At 42.1% G+C, this 21565-nt stretch overlaps 2 pseudogenes; both read left to right on the forward strand.

Moving 5' to 3' along the window:
• Positions 1–1831: 1831 nt before the first annotated feature.
• LOC121056057 lies at positions 1832–15814 on the forward strand (annotated as a pseudogene).
• A 66-nt stretch (positions 15815–15880) lies between these two features.
• LOC102721328 lies at positions 15881–17461 on the forward strand (annotated as a pseudogene).
• Positions 17462–21565: the final 4104 nt, after the last annotated feature.

Genomic DNA, 21565 nt, shown 5'->3' on the forward strand with positions numbered 1-21565 from the left:
TCGTGAGTCTAAAGAGCTGAGAAGCTGATAGGCCTCTCCCCCAGCTTTATACCCAAGCTGTATGATGATGTACTGAAGGAAGTGCAGTAGCATGTCCATTTCAGGCTACTCAGCTGGAGTTTGTGTGAGTGGCATCTACAAACACAACCACCAATGTCACCAGAACCCCGCGTGGTCGCTGACATATGGGCCCTGTACATTCCACCTATGAGTCGTGGCCCTACTTGCCAGTCACGGTCGAAGAAAGAGTACACCAAAAAACCGGGTCGTATGTGTAGCGGAACTCTTAACTAGTGGTTGGGAGATGATCAAAGAGAAATGTGTAATTGAGCAGGGCATGCTGACTCCTGAGGCCATAGAAAGGGATTGGGATGGGGGGCACACATCACTGATCACTCCAATCCAATTCACATGAAACAAGAACATGTGAAGGGCATCTGGACCTTTTGTACCATTTCTCTTGCCAATTAACAAGATGGTACAAAACTCTGAATCTTTTTTTTCAGTGTGTCACGGGCTCTACCGGTGAGAAGAAGAGGGAAGAAAAAGAAAATGGCGCCGGTGTTCTGGAAGCATCACACCGCTTGGAATGTACCGTGAATGGTACTACTGCTGGGGCTGTCTTTTCGTTTGGTTCTACGTAGGAAAAAAGTTGGAAAGGGAGACAGAGGACATGGAGTTCATGGATGCATAGGTTTGGAGTAGCAGGATGTGTTACCTCGAACCTTGTGAGTTGCGATTGGGCAGAGGAGGAAGAAGAGGCTGGACCGCTCAAGGAAGAGAATTTTTGTGGACATTTTGTGCAGCAAACAATTGACTGATGAGAAGCAAGTATGAGAGATCCGTGACATTGTCCCTTTGTGGCAGAGTGGCCTGTGGCTGTGAAAATCTCAGAGCATGAATCCTCCGTAGGCTGCAGAATCTAGGGCGTCAGTTTTTGGGAAATGGTGGTTTTGTACTCGTAGTGGTGTTTAGATTAGAAAATTTTTAGGAGAAATGTCATATCAAATATTTGACCGGACATCGGAAGGGGTTTTTGGAGACGAATGAAAAAACGAATTTCACAGCTAGCCTAGAAACCGCGAGACGAATCTTTTGAGCCTAATTAATCCGTCATTAGCACATGTTGGTTACTGTAGTACATATGGCTAATCATGGACTAATTAAGTTCAAAAGATTTGTCTCAAGATTTCTTCCATAACTGTGTAATTAGTTTTTTAGTTCATCTATGTTTAATGCTTTATTTAGGTGTTTAAAAATTCGATATGATGTGTTTGGAAAAAAATTGGGAACTAAACAGGGCCTCAGTAAACTAGCCCACAGTTTCAGGCTTCCAGGGCTCTATCGTTTCGCAGTTGCAACTGCTTAGAGCAGGTACAATAGCAGGCTATAAGCCAGCTATAAGTATATTTTAAAAATATAGGAGAAAAGAGAGAAAAGAGGTAAATTACTAATTTGTAGCCAGCTGCACACGGGCTCCAAGATAAAATGTGGTATGACATGTGAGACTATATATTGATGTTTTGTAGCTAACTATTGTATGAATTGGCTATTAGATTGACTATAGATGAATTGGAGCTAGTAATTGGCTATACTATTGAACTTGCTCTTATAAGCCAAATTTGAATTTTAGAACTTAATTTTGAACTTGATTTTATGTTTTTTTTATCATGGTTTGGTTTACACATTTCGCTTTTGAGTTGATATGGACACGTATATAAAAGTTTTACCTGTAAATTATTTTTCATTTAAAAAACATATTTTCGCTTATTTCTCCAAAAAGCGAAACAATGGGAGCCTCTGCCTCGGTGTGAAGTTGCCAACACCAACGATGGTGGCATTCAGTATATAAGAGAGGGAAAAAGAGGTGCACTGTGCACGGAGCTTGTAATTCCTCACTCTCATGATATAGGAGGTTATATTATTTTTTAGTGAAGTTAAAGTAGAGAGAAATTTAAATTAGAATTGACTAATGAGACAACTTGTCATAGCACAATTTATTATATTTTTGAAACAAACAGGAAGGGGCTTAATCTTTTATATGAGAGAGTAGATGAGATTTTCTCAGCTTTCCACAAAAATCTTATGAAATTTGATTGTTCCAAAGAGCCCTTACATGTCTTCTACCTGCTACTCCATTAGTTTTATTTATGACGTTGGTTCCCCCTCTATTTTTATTTACGAGGTTGCTTATTTTAATTTTAAACTAATAAAGTATCAACTAGAGGTCATACCATATTGAGCAATATTCATTCATCCAATCTTTTCACTTCTGCCTTTTCCTATATGTTAATAATTTAAATTTTTAACTTTTAATTTGGAGTTGATTTAGGAGGTTTTTTACCAAAGTTTATTTTTCATCATTGACTTTTAGATCAAAACATAATGTAGATAAAAATTTTATTCACAAATTATTTTTCATTTACAAATATAATATTTACGTTTTACATGAAAAAGACAAGCGGTCATCCCATCGATAATAAGATGGGATATTTTCTTGTAGAAGCGTGGCGTAGTTCTTGTGAGCTAGAATCACATTAATAGATTTATAGGACTAGCTGTCCAGCTTTAATTACAAGAGCAGTGAATATTCCAACCAGATATCTTAGCCGTACATGTGAAACAAGTAAATACAACGTATTTATTCCTTGTGGCTGTACAGTTTTTGGATAAAAGGGATGTGAGATCGTATACCCTCCGTCGGTCGTCTCATTCTATATTATAAAATATTCTGGCTATAATTAAATTTATCTATTAATCTATGTATATATGAGAGTCATCCCATTCTATATTATCAAATATTCTGGCTATAATTAAATTTATATATTAATCTATGTATATGAGAGTTTTACGATGTAAAATAGTAGTAAAATAGTGGTAGTACCGGTAGAGTTCAACTATTTCCAACCGCAGAAACATTTCGAGGGCTGAAATTCATCTTTAGAAAAAATAGAATGATAGCTTTGGCAACTTGCACAAAATTTGCAGTAGTTTTGATGAAAAAGTTCATGAACATTTTTTTAACAAACAAACCCACATTTTACGCCAAAAGCTAGCTCATTCTACGAGATCCACCCATAGACCAAAAATTGTAGTCCAACTTTATGAACCTCGAAGCCGGGGACACCGGTTAAAAATAGAGCAACGCTTCGGTGTATTTTACTGGTAGTATTATACTGCCAGTAGAACTAATCTCGTCCATTGATTTAAAAGGGTATTTTTATACTTAGTTAATTATTTGATTTGTATTTTTTAATTATGTTACCGCTTGGAATATTATATCTTAATCAAGGTTATGCTGAATCGGTCATGACAAATTGATATTGCTGAATCGGTCAGGGTCAAGAAGAAGCAGGAAGGGGGCGGGGCTGAGCTCGTCGGGCAGCCGGGTGTCGTCGGCGTTGGTGGCGGCGACGCCCACCCCACGGAACGATGATGAGATCCTGCTGTCCGCGAACGTGAGGAGCTTCGCCTTCACCGAGCTGAAGACGGCCACCAGGGACTTCCGCCGCAACAGCGTGCTCGGCGAGGTTTGCTTCGGCTCCGTCTTCAGGGATGGGTCGGTAGCAAGCCAGCTAGATTCAGGGATTGCCCGGGGGAGGCTCGGAGACGAGAGGCCTCGAAGAGGAGCAGCGCGACGGCCGGGAGGAGCAGGAGGACGGGCCACCACCTCACCGCCTTCCGGTAGCATGCTCGGGACTGCCGGGAGGACGCCGCCGGAGCGGTGCCAGGAGTCAAAGAAAAACGGCCAGGGGAAAAGCCCAGCACGGCCCACGTGGTGTCACGATAAAAATGACGATATTATCCCATATATTTCTACTAAACCTAGTATTGTTGGTAGTATATTTAATCGCAGCTGTCGGATAAAATTAGACTACAAGTAAAATGCACCAGAGTCGGCCACTTAAAAATAACATGACAATAGACACACTTTCAATTCTACAATTGAGTTGCATGTCTATTGAACTAGTTATATGTGTGTATTTCCCTTATGTGCATTGGACGCTTTAGACAGTATTCTTTTTGGTTGATAAAAGATAAAAAACTATCTAATTTTCAAAAATATATTTAATAATATAAATAATAAAATTAACTACTACTGAAATTAAAAATATACTTTAAAAAAATAAGATGATCAACTTTTATATACAAACTTTCTTTTTAAAAAAATATAGTTTAGCACATTAAAAAGCGCCTGCAAAAGTACTCAAGGAATAATCGACAACAGTGGTCATGAACAGAAACGAGAATGATCTAGTGCTTCAATTTCCTTTGTTAAACAAAAAAATGAATCATTAATCCCTAGTACACATGTTCACATTGTTGTTATTAGTTGCAATTCTTTGATAACAACATGATTATCATTGAACATCAATTGAGTACGAACATAACATGCCTGTTCTAGACAAGTTAGTAGAAAGAATACTCGCTCCGTTTCGTATTGTAAGACATTTTAGTTATGCTTTTTAGTTGTAAGCTATTGCATGCTACCAACTAATGACAAATTGATAGCATGTAATAGATTAGGATACCCTCTTCAGAGTTCAAAATCTACTCACGAACGCGATAGCTAAACTAGTAAAGTCCCTAAACTATGAGAAATTGCCACTGTGCCACTTTGAAGAGTAGGTTTATCTGTAATGCCGCTCCGCAAATATGCTTCGTTAAAATGCCATCGCCAATAAATGCCAACATGCTGCTTTGCACTTTTTTCTTTTTCACCCGATTAAGGCATTAATTCATTTTTGTTGTGACCATTCTACCCCTGGCTCATTCTTTAAATATGTGAGATAGGGGATCGAGATGCAGTCCCTCCTCGCCCTCATCATCGCTCATGTCAGTTAGCTCACAGCGGCACCATCGCCGCAGTCCCCGTCGTCATCATCATGAGGGCACCTTCGGAAGCCGTCGTCCATAAGAGCATCTCCAACAGATGCCCTGTCTTACTCTTCAAGCCAAAATTTGGTCATTTTGACAGAAAAACGTACTCCAACAGACTCATGCCATCCAACTGACCAAACTAGCCAATCAACTTACCAAATTTGGCCATCCAGTTCTGACTTACCATTTGTGGGTCCCACGTGTGGGCCCACAAACACCACTACTACTACAACACGGCGGGTTGCCGCCGTAGGGTTGCCGGGTCGTCGTCCCGAGTCGCTGCCGTCGTCGTCGGGTCGCCGCCGTCACGCCTCTCGGCCTCCCGCGCCACCAGCCGGGACTCCCCACGCCGCCCGGCCTCCCACGTCGACGACGCCAACGGTCTTCCCCCGTGCTGTTGAAGCCGCGCCGCCGCCTCCCCCGCGCTTGGCGGCTTCCCCAGCCGCCGCCGCCGCTTGCTGCCGCCTCCTCCGTGCCGCTCCGACGCCGCCTGCTGCCGCCTCCCCCGCGCCAGTGTAGCCTCGTGGCGCCGCCGGCTACCGCCTCCCCCGCGCGCGGTCGCCGTCGCCCCGACGCCGTCCCCGTTCCACTGTCGCTCCACCGCCGCCTGTGGGAGAGAGGTAGAAAGAGAAAAAGAAAGAGAGAGAGAAAAGAAAGACAAAGAGATTGAAGGAGTAGGAGAGGATGACATGTGGGGCCCACCTGTCATAGACCTGAAATAGAGATGGTGGATGGAGAAACTGTTGGAGTAAAAAATGAATTTGAGTGGCTAAATGAAATGGAGAGTGGCCAAATAGGTATTTGGAGAGTCCGATTTGGACTGTCTATTAGAGATGCTCTAACATAAGCTAGGAACACATTGGAACCGACGGATTGTACTTGGCATGATTTAGTCGTAGGTCGTAGGGTAATAATTTTTTACTCTTGCTTGTCTTCGTGCTTTGATTTGTTAACGTGATTTGTCATTTTTTGTTTGTCGACTGCTGTGAACCAGTTAGAGATTGCTCTAACATTTGTCCAAAAACAAATTCCTAAGGACACACAATGCCTATCTTTAAGTCGTCTATATGTTACGAAATTTACAAAATAACCCCGCTCGATCTCGCTCGATCTAACAGACGACCATAGCGTCTTAAGACGGCAGGGGTGCATGCTCCAATGCCAAACCAACCCGCTAGTACTGTTGTATGCCGCGCCTCGTCTATTTGCTAGCATCATTGATTACCTTGATTTATGTGTCAAAAGATAAATTAAATGTTTTGCAAACAAACAAATAGACAAGTCATTATACAAGCTGTCGATTTAGCTGTCTGTACGTGTGAAATAGACAATAACCGTCTGCATTGTTGTACTTGCCCTTAAAGCTAGAGGAGGAGCCTGTGCTTAGCTGTGAACTTAAGTTGGTTGGTTTCTATGTGAGAACCTAAACTGTGATGTTGAGAAATGCTTATTCGTATTACTGTAAATATTATGGATGGTTGATCATGTTTGAACACTATCTAAATTGTTGTTGCATTGCTATTTCATAGAGATCTGTCAAAGAAAGGACATGCCAAAATTGACTCATCTACATACAGCCGCTGCTCCTTCAAGCTTGCCTGTGCGACCAAAAAAGAAATACTTCTAGTTGTTGACATAAAAATGAGAAGCCACTCACAAACCGTCCGCTCCGTCAAGCTTCCTGCTCCTTCAAGCCACTGCTGCCTGCTTGAGTTCTCATACAATTGAGGTAGGGGTAGAATGGTCACAGTAAAAATGAATTTAGTGCCTTAATCTGTTGAAAAAGAAAAAAAAAAGGTGCAAAATAGCGGGTTGGTATTCGTTGCCGATGACATTTTAACGAAACATATTTGCAGAGTGGCATTACAGCAAAACCCGCTCTTCAAAGTGGCACAATGTCAATTTTCTTCTAAACTACAGTTTTACATGCAGATACGCTAGTCAGCCAACAAAATTTCTATTTCTATTCTCTTGCATGTTGGCCCTCTCTAGTTGTAATTGGTTATTTGAAGAGCCGATGGCTCTTTGGTGGCCTAAATTGGGCTTTTGCTACGGCAAAAATCTTGTTTGGTTTGGAGAAAAAACAAAAATTTAATCCTTACTATTACAGATTCGTAAGAATTAATCTATACTATTATCAATCATTTTAGGGAATTAAGTATAGAAAAACCAAATAAAATTTTCTTTCCACAAGTTGTACAGAGGAAATTTAGTAAATTTTACGTCGACTCAAATCTCTCGAGAAATTTCATATGGATTAATATTTTCTTATCCGCTGGTCGCGTGCCATGTGTCCTAGTGATCGCAACTTCACGCTTTCACGTCAGCTCGGTTTCTTCGGACCACAGAAATTTTACAGAAAATATAATTTAATTCCTTCAAAATTTCTGTAAAATTTCTCCAAACCGAAGAGGACCTACAAGGAATTCGTTTGATCCACCAAGAGGAAGACATGGGCAGTGGCCAACCAAAGCCTATTTTGACGGCGGTGGATTCAACCACAGCCTAAGCCTAGCCCACTCCATCTCTGCTGCTGTGTTTTTTATGTATAATTTACGGATTGATATAGGTTACGGATAATGTTTGACAAAACCACGGTGCAGGACACATAACTACACGTATCATGATTTTTAATAAAAATATGCTTTAATTGGACCAATTGTTTTTTGATGCACTATAATTACAAGTTATTAAATTATATGAAAAAATATGATATTTATTTAGCGCATCATATATAAGTTATAGTTGCGTAAGATTAACCGTTTTCTTTTTTCCTTGACCAAGTTAAATTTACTAATTATGTTGTTTTCATCAAACTTTTGGATCACTATATCTAGTGTTATATGTCACCTATGCTAAAACTTCTATGGTTATGTGTATCTTGACCTATGATATGTACCTATGGTTTTGTGACATTTATCTTTTATTTCCTATTTGTGTGTACTTCCCAAAACAATTAATGGGCCTTGGCCTCCGTGCAAGTGGACCTAGCTAGCTAACATTACTCCTACATCGTCCATCCGTGTGGTACTTGTTAAGAACCAATCACAAATAAAGTAATCTCATCACACGGATTGCCAATGTGGAAGAAACACAAGATTGATGACATGGATTAGTTGAGGATTAGTGACATGAATTAGTATTAATTGTTGGATTAAATCCATGTTTGTCTGTTTACCCCTTTGTAAAGATACCGACATACAAGGAGACACATTTGTTCGTGAACAGATTTACAACATGCGATCTCTTTCTTCTTGACGTCGGTTCAACATGTATAAATAGACAAGATCAATCAATGGAAAAGTACAGTTCGATTCATTTGTTTCCTCTTGATTACACCCACTCTAAAACACGTTATCACGCTCATATCAAGAAGAGACGAAAGAAGAACTTCGAGAAGGTAAAATGTCAAATGTGAGCACTACAAAAGAATTTGAGCCACTTGCTCTTGATGGACATAATTTTCCAACGTGGTCTATGGACCTCAAAGTTAATCTCTCTTTACGAGAATTTTATGAGGCCATTATTCCCCCAAGAGGGTACTTCGGCACCCGATAACAAACACAAGTACAATGCCTTGTATATGATACGAGCTCATATACATCCAAGTCTGAATACTTGACGGAAGAAGATCCCCATGTCTTATGGAATGCTCTCCAAAAACGCTATGAACAACAAAAGGCAATTGTTTTGCCTAAAGCTTTGCATGAATGGAATCATCTCCGTCTACAAGATTTTAAGTCTGTAGGAGAATATAATCATGCAATTCACAAAATTTGCGCTAAACTTAAATTTTGTGAAAAAGAACCTTCTGATGCAGATAAAATAGAAAATACTTTGTCTACTATGATGCCTGCAGGTAGAATCCTTCACCAACAATACCGTGAGCGAAATTTCCATGTTTATTCTGAGTTAATTAATACTCTACTCCAGGCCGAAAGGCATAATGAGATTCTTGTTTGGAACTCAAATAAACGCCCATTTGGTGCTGCCCCATTACCTGAAGTACATACAAACACTCAGACCACAAACAATAAGAATGGTGAATCCAAGCCACCCTTCAAGAAATTCAAAGCTAAAGGTAAAGGTAAAGGAAAAGGGGAAAATAAGCGTAAAAGAGAGCATAAACCACATTATTCTCACAAGGGTAAGAACATTCCTAACAAAGATATTGATAAATCCAAACTTTGTCAAAAGTGCGGTTGTTATAGCCACATTACCAAGAAATGTCGCACCCCCCGTCACTTGGTTAACTTGTACTTAAAGTCTGTTGGTCGTGACCACCCAAATCAAGGACAGAAGTATGAAGACCATTTCAATTTCCAAAAGGACGTTACAATGGAAGATGTTGCTCCTTACAACTTTCCAAATGACATCGACATGACAAACGCTAGTTGCTCCAAGACGGTTCCCATCGAACCAAGCAACAACGAGACTCAACTACCTGAGAAAAAATTAATGGACACAGACAAGATGCTTGTGGAGTTTACCTCCACCGACATGTTTGGAGATCTCAATTAAATTTCCTTAGTCTTAAGATATAAATACTTATGTCCGAACAAAGTTATATTTATGTCCCAATAATACGTGTTGTAAATTATTGCTACATATAGAAGTCTTGTAAAGTATTTGTAGTCAATTTGCTATATCATATATATAACACTTATGTATTATGTAAAACTGATATTCAATAAAGTAAGTTATATATATATGTCATTCTCAGAATTTTAAATAACTCTCATTTCATATATAGATTGCTACGGGATTAAATCCAATGGAGGAGGAAATGTGCCTAGTAGATAGCGGTACCACAAATACTATACTAAGGGACACTAAATATTTTCAAACTCTAACTAAGAGGCAAGGAAATGTTGTAACAATCGCTGGATGCGATGCAACAATAATAGGCTCAGGTAATGCCACAATCACGCTTCCCATGGGTACTCAAATTACAATTGAGGATGCACTACTATATTCCAATTCAACTCGTACCTTACTCAGCTATAGAGATATCTGGAAAAATAGAATTCATGTGGAAACACACGAAGAACATAGAGAGGAATTTCTTCTCTTAATAGAAGACAACGGATATGGCAAACAAATTCTTGAGAAAATTCCCTCTTTACCATCTGGAATATACTATACATACATCAAACCCGTACCACATGTTCCCTATAAAATAATTTTTCAAAATGTCAATACATTTCAAACTTGGCATGACTGCCTTGGTCATCCTGGTATAGGGATGATGCGATTAATTATAAACAACTCTTATGGTCATAACTTAGCTACTACTACGTTCCCAAAACCCTCTGATTTTATGTGCACTGCGTATGCCACTGGAAAATTAATTTTAAGACCATTTTACCTTAAGATCAAAGTTTAACCACTTAAATTCCTTGAAAGAATTCAAGGTGATATTTGTGGTCCTATTACTCCATTATCTGGACAATTCAGATATTTCATGGTTCTAATAGATGCATCTACACGATGGACTCATGTGTGTCTTTTATCCACACACAACTATGTATTTGCCAAACTAATAGCTCAAGTTATTAGACTTAGAGCAAATTATCTTGAACATCAGATAAAATCTATTCGAATGGATAATGCTGCTGAATTTTCCACAAAAGCATTCAATGATTATTGTATGGCTCTAGGAATTCAAATTCAGTACTCAGTTTCATATGTCCACACTCAAAATGGTTTTAGCAGAAGCTCTTATAAAAAGAGTTAAGCTTGTAGCAAGACCATTATTGCAGAATTGTAACTACCAACTTCATGTTGGGGTCATGCAGTATTGCATGCCGCTGACTTACTACAATTGCGACCAACTGCATATCATACTGCTTCCCTGCTACAATTAGTACGTGGAAACCCACCAAGTATTTCCGATCTGCGAAAATTTGGTTGTGCTACTTACGTACCGATCTCACCACCCAAACATACATCTATGGGTCCACATAGGAAATTAGGGATTTATATTGGATATCAATCTCCATCAATCATTAAATTCCTAGAGCCCCTTACAGGTGACTTATTTACGGCCCGATACGATGACTGTATTTTCAATGAGGATCATTTCCCGGCATTAGGGGGAGATTTCAAGTACCAAAATGAATGCCCGGAAATAAATTGGGATGCTAAAGACATCTCCACTTCTGATCCACGCACACAAGAATCCAAACTCCATGTTCAGAAAATAATAAATTTACAAAATATTGCAAACAATCTGCCAGATGCATTTACTTATTATAAAGGTGTTACTAAATCCTACCATCCTGCAAGGAACGTGCCTGAAAGAATAGAGGTAACAAATAAAACTGTTCAACTACCAACTCAAAAACCTATTCAAGGTAAGAGGGGGAGAAGTAAGGCTGTAACTCAGGAGACGGCCCATAAGCGCTAAAGGAAAAAGAATAATAAAATTTCTGAATTAGTAAATGTGACTCAACAACAAGTTGAGAGACACCAAGTGAATAAACAAAATTCACATCCCACATCAATAGTGCACTCAATAACTGATGTTGGGACATTGGAACACCCTAACACCATCATATTGGGAAATAACAAACCGTCACAAGGGATACAAGAAATTTCCATAAACTATACTTAATCTGGAGAATCATATGACCGAAAGACTACGATTGTCGACATATTCTTCTCCGCAGTTATTGCTGAAATCATCCAAAATGATCTAGATCCCAAGACCATGGCTGAGTGCAAAAAGCGTTCGGACTGGAACAAATGGAAGGAAGCAATTCAAGCAGAAATAGCCTCGCTAGCAAAAAGAAAGGTATTCTCAACAGCAATACCTACACCTCCAAAAATCTTTCCTGTATGATTTAAATGGGTTTTCGTCTGAAAATGAAATGAAAATAATGAGGTGGTGACATACAAAGCGAGACTAGTAGCACAAGGGTTCACGCATAGACCTGGCATCGATTTAATTGAAACTTATTCTCCAGCTATGAGTGGAATAACATTCCGATATTTAATATCATTGGCAGTTCAAAATCATCTATGTATGCAGTTGATGGATGTAGTGACGGTATATTTATATGGGTCACTTGATTCGGATATTTACATGAAAGTTTCTGATGGAATTCCTATCTCGAATCCGAAAGCAAGTCACGCCACATATTGCGTAAAACTTAATAACTCACTATATGGCTTAAAACAGTCAGGACAAATGTGGTACAACCGATTAAGTGAATTCCTTTTACAAAAGGGATACATTAATAATGATGATTGCCCATGTGTTTTCATAAAGAAATCCCAAACTGGATTCTGCATTATATCCGTATATGTGGAAGATTTAAATATCATTGGCAACCCACAAGATATCAATGAAGCACGCAATCACTTAAAAACAGAATTTGAGATGAAGGATTTAGGCCAAACTAAATTTTGCTTGGGTTTACAAATCGAGCACCTTCACTTAGGAATTTTAGTGCATCAATCTGCCTATATCCAGAAAATCTTAGAGAAATTTAATATGGATAAATCATATCCATCGAAAACTCCCATGGTTATTCGATCTCTAGACATGGAGAAAGATCCATTTTGACCAAGGGATGTGGATGAAGAGGTATTAGGACCCGAGGTTCCATATCTCAGTGTCATTGGAGCACTTATGTATCTAGCTAATTGCACCAGACCTGATATTGCATTTGCAGTAAATTTATTAGCTAGATATAGTGGTGCTCCAACTAAACGTCATTGGAAGGGAGCTAAACAAATCTTACGATATCTCAATGGCACAAAAGATCTTGGATTATTTTTCCAGATAAACCAAGATGAAACTATGATTGGATACACTGATGCTGGTTATTTATCTGATCCCTATAATGGCTGATCCTAGACAGGCTTTGTATTTTTATACGGAGGAACTGCCATATCATGGAAGTCTTCTAAACAAACTCTAGTAACAACCTTTACAAATCATTATGAAATTGTTACACTATACGAAGCATCACGAGAATGTGTATGGCTTCGTAGAATGATTAACCATATACAACAATCAAGTGGAATTGGTTCTCTTGAATCACCCACGATTATCTATGAAGATAATTTAGCTTGTGTTACACAGATGAGAACATGTTATATCAAAAGCAATATAACTAAACATATTTCTCCTAAGTTGTTCTATCCTAAGGAATTACAACAGAACGAAGAAATCAACATCTTACAAACAAAGTCTTGTGATAATCTTGCAGATTTATTCACTAAGTCATTACCACATACTACATTCCAAAAATTTGTTCATAGTATTGGTATGAGACGACTTAAAGACTTGCAAGCTTTAGGGGGAGATTCTCTCTGAAGCGGAGATTCTATCTGAATATAATTATCTGTCTTAAGCATCATATTGCACTCTTTTCCATTATGAGTTTTTATAAAAACTTCCTCATAATAAGGTTTTTAATGAGGCAATATCAAATTCATAATGTGCCATATTTTCTATTTTTCTCATAAGAGGTTTTTAAAGGAAATATCAAAGACATTACACTTTCTCATATTTTCCCACATGATTTTAGGGGAGGTTATTCTAATTTTTGGTTCATAGACCATAGTATTATCTTAAACTATATCATGGGTTTTCCAATAAAGGTTTTCCCATGTAAGTTTACAATAGATAATAATCCAAAATATGTCATACTATTTCTCCTAATTTTCCCAATAGGGTTTAGGAGTTTAATGCATATCAACTTCTATGGTTATGTGTATCTTGATCTATAATATGTACCTATGGTTTTGTGAAATTTATCTTTTATTTCCTATTTGTGTGTATTCCCAAAAAAACAGTTAATGGGCCTTGGCCTCCCTGCAAGTGGACCTAGCTAGCCAACATTACTCCCACATCGTCCATCCGTGTGGTACTTGTTAAGAACTAATCACAAATCAAGTAATCTCATCGCACGGATCACCAAGGTGAAAGAAACACAAGATTAATGACATGGATTAGTTGAGGATTAGTGACATGGATTAGTATTAATCATTGGATTAAATCCATGTTTTTTCTGTTTACCCATTTGTTAAGATACCGACATGCAGGGAGACGCATTTACAACGTGCGATCTCTACCTTCTTGACGTCGGTTCAACATGTATACCTTCTTGACGTCGGTTCAACATGTATACCTTCTTGACGTCGGTTCAACATGTATGAATAGACAGGATCAATCAGTGAAAAAGTATACTTCGATCCATTTGTTTCCTCTTGATTGCACTCCAGAAGCAAATCCTTCCAACCCGTGCTTTGTGCTATACAGCCGGTGTAACGTGAAAATAATTTTTCTTTTGAAAATATAGCAACTTAGCATATAAAATCTCTATATATGAACCGTGGCCGGATTCTCGCGCTGTGAATGGGCCAGGTGTCTCCTCCCTTGTGCAAAGTTTTTCAATCCGAGGCCGGCCACCGCGGCCGCCCCCGACCCGTCGCTGCCGAGTTCACCTGGCGCTCGCCGGGGCCTGACCGCCGCTGCTGAGGTCGCTCGCTGCCTCCGAGATCTACCGCGGGGACACGGCGGCCGCCGCCCCCGACCCATCACCGCTGAGGTCGCCTGGCGCCCGCCAGGGCCTACCCGCCGTCGCTGAGGTCGCCCACGCTCGTCTCCCGCGTGCTCGCGCTCGACTTCGTCCGCTCTGCCGGGGTGTCCGACCCGGCGAGAGAGCTCGAGGCCGTCGAGCTCCCGTCCTCCCTCGAGGTGCTCCAGAAGCTGCTCGACTTCCTCCTCCGCCTCTGTCTCTCCACGGACAACCACTCCGCCTACACGCTCCCTCCGCTAGAACGTCATCCCCATCCTCTCCTACCTCGAGAATCTCGGTGTCACGCGCGCGCCTCGCCGCCTTCGTCCGCGCCTACCCCGCGTGCCTTCACGCTTCCGTCGCCGTCGACCTCGCGCGCATCGTCAAGTCCCTCCGCGGCCTCGACGTTGACCACCAGGACACCCCCCGCGTTCTCGATTGATACCCTGGTATCCTCGTCCTCAAGCCGGATTCGCGCACCTCGTCGGCATCGTTGGCATGGCGCCGCGCGACATCGACCCCATGGTGACGCACTTCCCTTTCTTCCCCGGCATGCGCGTGGGCACCACCATCAAGCTTTTGTGCGACTGCATCACTTCTCTTGGGTCGCCAATGCGTATCCTCGCGACGATTAATTCTTGAGAAGCGGCCATACATTCTTGGCTATGATCTTGAGGAGACGGCCGGTCAAACCGAATGTGGAGCATTGCTCAACTTTGGCATTCGAAAGGAGATATTGCCACTGGCAATTGCATAGTATCCACCCATTCTTGGACTGCCACTGAAAGCGAGTTTAGCGGCCCAGCAGTATTCCTTCAACTTGAAGCTCCAAATTGATCCCGATGGATTTGCTAGCGCTATTGAGAAATTGCCGCAGCTTGTAAGTTTGCATCAGAATATCATACTGAATCCAGTGGAGTTTCTCCGTGGGCGAGCGATTAGTAATGAGGATGTTGCACGGATGGTGGTTCGGTATGCTCAGATTTTGTTGCTTCGAATTGAGCTCATGAAGAACAAACAGTCTTTACTTCTTCAAGAGCGAGATGAAGCCTCCTATAAGCGAACTGTTAGAATACCCGGAGTATTTTACTTACAATTTGGGAGTCAAGGATCAAAGCCACAGTACATGAGAGCCAGCTTGGATTGGTTTCTGAACTGCAGTGATCAGAGGTTTGAGGAAAGGATGAGGGCGGATTTTATTGAGGGCGATGCACCAGGACATTCCTTTCCAATGGGTGGAAAGCTTCAAATGCCAGGCAGCCAGTTAATATCGGATGACCATAATGAGCAAAGCGAAGTTGAGGTGCTATATAGACGAACAGTCATGCTATAGTGAGTGTAATTTCTTTGTCTTGTTTTCCTCTGTAAAAGCTCCAGCATTTTAACAGTTTGTGAGCATTCACAAGATAACAAACAATTGTCCAATTTGTTCCAGATTTGGTGTACTACAATCTCAAAGGTCTTCCATGATGTGCTCCTGATAGCATCATTTATAACAAGTGAGTTTGAATAGTCTATTTTTTACATGTCAGACACTGTCATGAACCTGACTCATAACTCAAATAGTAGTAGATGACAAGGGAATACAGTATACTTACTGAAACTGGAGTATTATTTATGCCTTGTGTTGTCTGAATCAAATTTAACCAATGCTAATTCTAAATGTCTGACTGGATAAACCCAATTTGCAGGTGTGGACACTGCAAGAAACTTGCTCCAGAGGTATTTCTGTACCATTGGATCACTTCCTTATCAGCACATTTTTCACAATTTGCCCTAAATTTGTCTGATCCAACGTATTAAATATGAGTTTTACTCCCCTCCTTTCTTTTGTACCTCGAGGATACCAAATCGTTTCTCACCATTAGATCTAGCTAAGTAGGACGTGCACAGTTGAATCCAATGATCAGAAACGATTTGGTACCGCGAGATACCGGTACCTCGAGGTACAAAAGGAAGGATGTGAGTAAAACTCATTAAATATTGGTACATGGTCTGTTTCAGTATGAGAAAGCTGCTCAAGAACTAAGCAAGCACGATCCACCGATTGTTCTTGCTAAAGTTGATGCCAACGATGAGAAAAATAGGCCGCTAGCTATCAAGTATGAGCTCCAGGGTCTCCCGACCCTGAAGATATTCCAGAACAAGAGAATAACATTCAGGAATACAAGGGCCCGAGGGAGGCCGAGGGCATTGTTGACTACTTGAAGAAGCAGGTTGGTCCTACTCCGAAGAAGATAAGTCACCATTAGATGCAACCAACCTTATTGATGATAAGAAAGTCTACGTTGTAAGATCTTATTTCCTTGTGATATTTTTCTCAACTCCTATATATTATTCACTGTTCATGCTTTAAAATTTACTGGTGCCTTGTATTTTCTATTGAAATAGGTTGGAATCAGAATTCAGCGGCACTGAGTTTACAAACTTCATGGAGGTTCCAGAGAAGCTGAGATCTGATTATGACTTTGGGCAAACTTTGCATGCTAACCACCTTCCACGTGGTGATGCTGCAGTCGAGAGGACGTTGGTCAGGCTATTCAAGCCATTTGATGAGCTTGTTGTTGACAGCAAGGTTAGTCCTCTTTTAAATACCACTTCATTTTTCAACTATTTTTATTGTGTGTAGCCATTGTCTCCTATAGCTTATTAATCCTATGCATTATGGTTTTTTTTCAGGATTTTGATGTTAGTACTTTGGAGAAGTTCATTGATGCCAGCATCACCCCTAAAGTTGTTACTTTTGACACGAACCCTGACAACCACCCTTACGTCCTGAAATTTTTCCAAAGCCGTGGTGGCAGCTGAGCGGCGGCCTGGCAATGGGAGTGCCAGTGGGTAGCGCCAGTGCTAGAGCGGCAACGTTTCTGGCACAGAACCAGATGGATGTGCGAAGAGCATTCTAACAGCTCATCCATTCCATTCTCCATCCTAGAAATAGAGGATGAAGAGTAAAAATTGAGCTTCAACAGAATATCTATCTCATTATCTATTTTTGGATATCATCCATATTAGGAGAGAAAAACTCTATATTTAGATATTCTCTCTCTAATCCTCCAAATAGATATAGAGGATATCACATATAGATGATCTGCTGGAGTACAAAGGAATATGAAGGATGAAAGTGTTTTAGATGATCATCCAAATGAAGATATGGATGACCAAATTTAGATGAGCAATCGGGGATGCTCTAAGGGAGCTGGTTGTGGTGGGTCGTTTTTCTCCTTGCCGGTCAGCACCCTCACCCTTCCTGGAGCTCCTCCTCTTCTCTGTGGGGAGTTCCTAGGCTGGATTGAAGCAGCAGTTTGTCAGCGGGAAAAGCTCAGGCTGCTGAAGCAATGCCATTCAATCTCGGGTTCTCCTTCGGCTAGATCTGGCGAGGAGGTCGATGGGTGGTGGAACAGTCCTGGGCCAGCTCTCAGGGATGGTGGGTCGATGAAGCCGGCCAACGGAGGGGCGTCGGTCCGGTGTGGCGGAAGCCATGTGCCGCCGTTGTTCAGATGGTGGTTTTAGACTGGGTGACGTATCACGGTGGTGAGGGGTTTCGAGCAAAAGCTTAGCCTAATTTTTTGGGCCAACAATGACTTCGCCTTCGGGCATAGTAATCCTCGTGAGGGCACTGTTGAGGTATCCCTCCTCCCTCCGCAAGGAGCTCTGGGTGAAAAGCTTATCCAATCTTTGGATGGATGACGACGGCGCCTTGGCATCGTGACCCTCATGAGGGCCTGTTTTAGAGTCTTCTTGTTGTAGTGGTGTCATTAGCTCGGTGGCGGTCGGTCTCGCATAGCGATGGCTGGTTCGTTGCTTGGTTTTCCTCTCTATAGTGTGTGTTTAGACGGTTGGCACATGGTTCGAGGTGTGCACTCTGGTGCATATCCTTCGATGTAAAACTTTTAACTTTTCTTGTAACCCTTTCTTCCATCGTAATTACATTGAATGAAGCAAAATTTTTTTTTCCAAAGCTCTGCTGCGAAAGGAAGCACTTGCTACTGTTTGCTTCCAGAAAAGCTTGATTACTATTAATAACAGCTAGATGTTGATTGATAATATATATGTGTTGTCACTTGCCGAGGTGACACGCCGCCTCCGATCGCCGCCGCAGGGGCGCGGCTGCCGCTGAGGGAACGCGCCGCCACCCCACCGGACAGCCGAGAGAGAAGAGAGCTCCGGAGAGATGAAGAGAGTTATTACGACTAGAAATTTCTCACATAAATTTCTGAACTTAATTATGTATTAAAATTCTGTCCAGTACCAGCCAGGGTACATAAAAAGACAATATTAATTACATAACCATCGTTCTTAGAAACAACTGAAAATAACACTTATTTTAACCGAAATGCAGTGAAAAAGATAGCGTAGACTAGCTCCAGTGGGTACGGCTCTAGTCTGGAGGCAACGCTTCGACAACGGAACAGCTCACTCCTGAGAGTCACCTCCATCAGATTCCACATCTAACTCTCAAGGGAGAAATTAAGCAAGGCAGAGTACAAACCACCATACTCAACAAGCAGCACGGAAAAGAGGGTAATAAATGATGCATAAGGATCAACAAGGACATGCTATCGTTAGTTGCAGCACGTAAAGCCGCATTTAATTAATAACAGAGATTGAATTGAACTAAGGTAACAAAAGAGTAAATAAATAACAGTTGCAACGTACCACATCATTGTCCAACGTTACACCACGTTGCGATAGGCCCAAGTGAAAACCAGTTTACCCAAGTCATTAAAGGTTCAACTAATCACAGTGAAGCTGGCAGCTCGCCCTTAACTATGGGCACGACTATTCGAATAGGTTTACTCTGATTAGAGGTGTACTACTGTGCGTACAAGACATAGTCCCACTATACTTGAACGTGCACCGACATACCACCATGGTATATCAGAAAGGAAACTATGATAGGACCCATCGCATAACCCTCCCTATTCAATCGCATCACACTTCAGGTTTCGCCCCCTCCTTAGCACCAAGTCGGGCAGCGCCCTCTCGTGCCTAGGTGAATCTGAAAGCAACATAAGCCATCGTTACACCACAACTCCCATCCATACTCCATCACGCTCACCCTTGCCTAGGTACGTCGAATAGTTCGTAATTACAATCCAAATCCCACTGTTGTCCATCCTAGCTTGTGGTTAGCACGGAAATAACATCTAGGGTTTCCTGCGAACTAGTCCTTAATTGCCATGGGTGCGACTCTCAAAACCAAGCACCCACAACTCACCATTATCAATATTTTAGTTGACATTAATCTGAACCGGATAATGAATCATGATTAACAGCCATACAGAACTAGCAATGATTAAAGTGTGATCCCATAAGCTACTTGTTATAGGCACGGCTAAGCATTAACCTAAACCTAACTCTACTCAGGTTACACTTGGTATAACATGAATAACGATGGATAAACAATGACATAATAATAGGTTACCCATAAAATAAATACAATAAATACTTTGAGTAAAACAATGCATGTTTGAATAAATAAAGCAGAGAATTGCAACAATGGGTTCAATATGATCAAGATTAGTGCCACTTGCCTTGCTCTGGTCCTTGGGGTACTTCGGCGACGATCTCGAAATAAACCGGGGCTTCGACGGGGTCCGAATCTAAGGGACAAAGCACAAAAATAAATAAAACAGGGATAAAATCTACTGAAATAACAAAAGAAAGTATTTTTAATGGATTCTTGACAATTTTAGGGATTTAATTAATGAAATTTGAATGGACTTAAACGAAGACCGGATGAATTAGTTATGAATTTTAGAAGTTTAACTGTGTTTTAACTAAACAGAAAAGTCCTAACTAGATTTGTTGCGCAATTAAGGGAGGCGATGACGTCAGCGAGGAGAGAGAGCACTGACGGGTGGGGTCCACCTGTTAGTGATAGAGGGGAGAGAAAGGAGGTTGATAGGTGGGCCTGAGACGAGAAGAGAGGAGAGGGGTGGCGGTCGGCTGGCTGACAGGCCGGGCCGACCTGACGGTGAGAGGCGAGATAGGAAAGGGGCTGGGTGGGACCACCGGTCGGTGACCCGGGGCAGAGAGGGGAGGGGGACGGCGTCGGCCGAGCAGGGGAGGTTGGTGACGTCCGGCCGAGCAGCATCGGCAGACCGGCGGCGGCGGCGAGTGGCGGGGCGGTGGCTCGGTGGCATGAACCGGCTGGCGATAGAGGCAGCAGCCACGCCGAGAGTTGGGCGGCAGAGGGCATAGCTGACTCGAGGAGGCGACGTCAACGGCGCGCAACGGGCACGGCAACGCACCGGTGGCGGGATCGCGTCTATGACGGCGAGGCGGGGGTGACGGCGGGCGGACGGACGATGGCGACGACCGGAATGCGCAAGGACCTGGCGACGGCGAGCGGTTCCAATGGCCACGGGCGAAGAGGAAAAGAGAGGGAGAGGGACAGATGGAGGCGCTCACCGGCGGCGGCGTAGGCGAGGTTTCGTCGGCGAGGTGGCAGGATGCACGGTGACGACTGATGGCCAGGACGGCGAGATCGATCGGCGGAAGGGTGCGGTGGCGTTCAGGTGCGGGAGGAGGAAACTGGCGGCGCCGCGCGGGGAGGTGAACTTTATAGGGGAGAGGCGTCGGCTAGGGTGAGCGGTCGTTGGAGATTGTGTTGGCCACGACCCGGACTCGGCGGCGACCGTTGCGGCGGTGGAGGCAGAGTCGGTTCCGGTGGTGGCGGAGACTTGGTTTGGCCGGGGACGGGAGGAGGTGATGCGGAGTTGGCGCACGGCGGGGAAGCTGGGCCGCGCCGGCGGGAGGAGGGAGAGCCGGGGGAGGGGGGAGGAGATGGGCCGGCTCGGCTGGGCCAGCTCGGGAGAGGGAGGAAAAGGAGGAGAGGGGAGAGAAAGGATGGATTGGGTTGTGGCCCAATTCGGAAAATAAAGGCAAAAGTGAAAAGGAAAAAGAGAGGAGAAAAAAAAGAAAAGCCTCACTTTTTGCCGAATTTTAAATTAAATTTTTGGACAAACTTTTATACTCTGCAATTTGAGTTTAAATCCAGTTAACGATTTTTGAACTTTGATTTAATTAAAATTAATTCCTTTAGAGGGTTTTTTTCCTGAATTAATTAAGCCAATTATTATTTATGAATTTTTTTTTATAGATTTAGGCTTAGGATTAAGCTCCGGGTGTGACAAAAGTGGAAA

Source organism: Oryza brachyantha, chromosome 12 (assembly GCF_000231095.2).
Source record: "Oryza brachyantha chromosome 12, ObraRS2, whole genome shotgun sequence".
In the NCBI taxonomy this organism is placed as follows: Eukaryota; Viridiplantae; Streptophyta; class Magnoliopsida; order Poales; family Poaceae; genus Oryza; species Oryza brachyantha.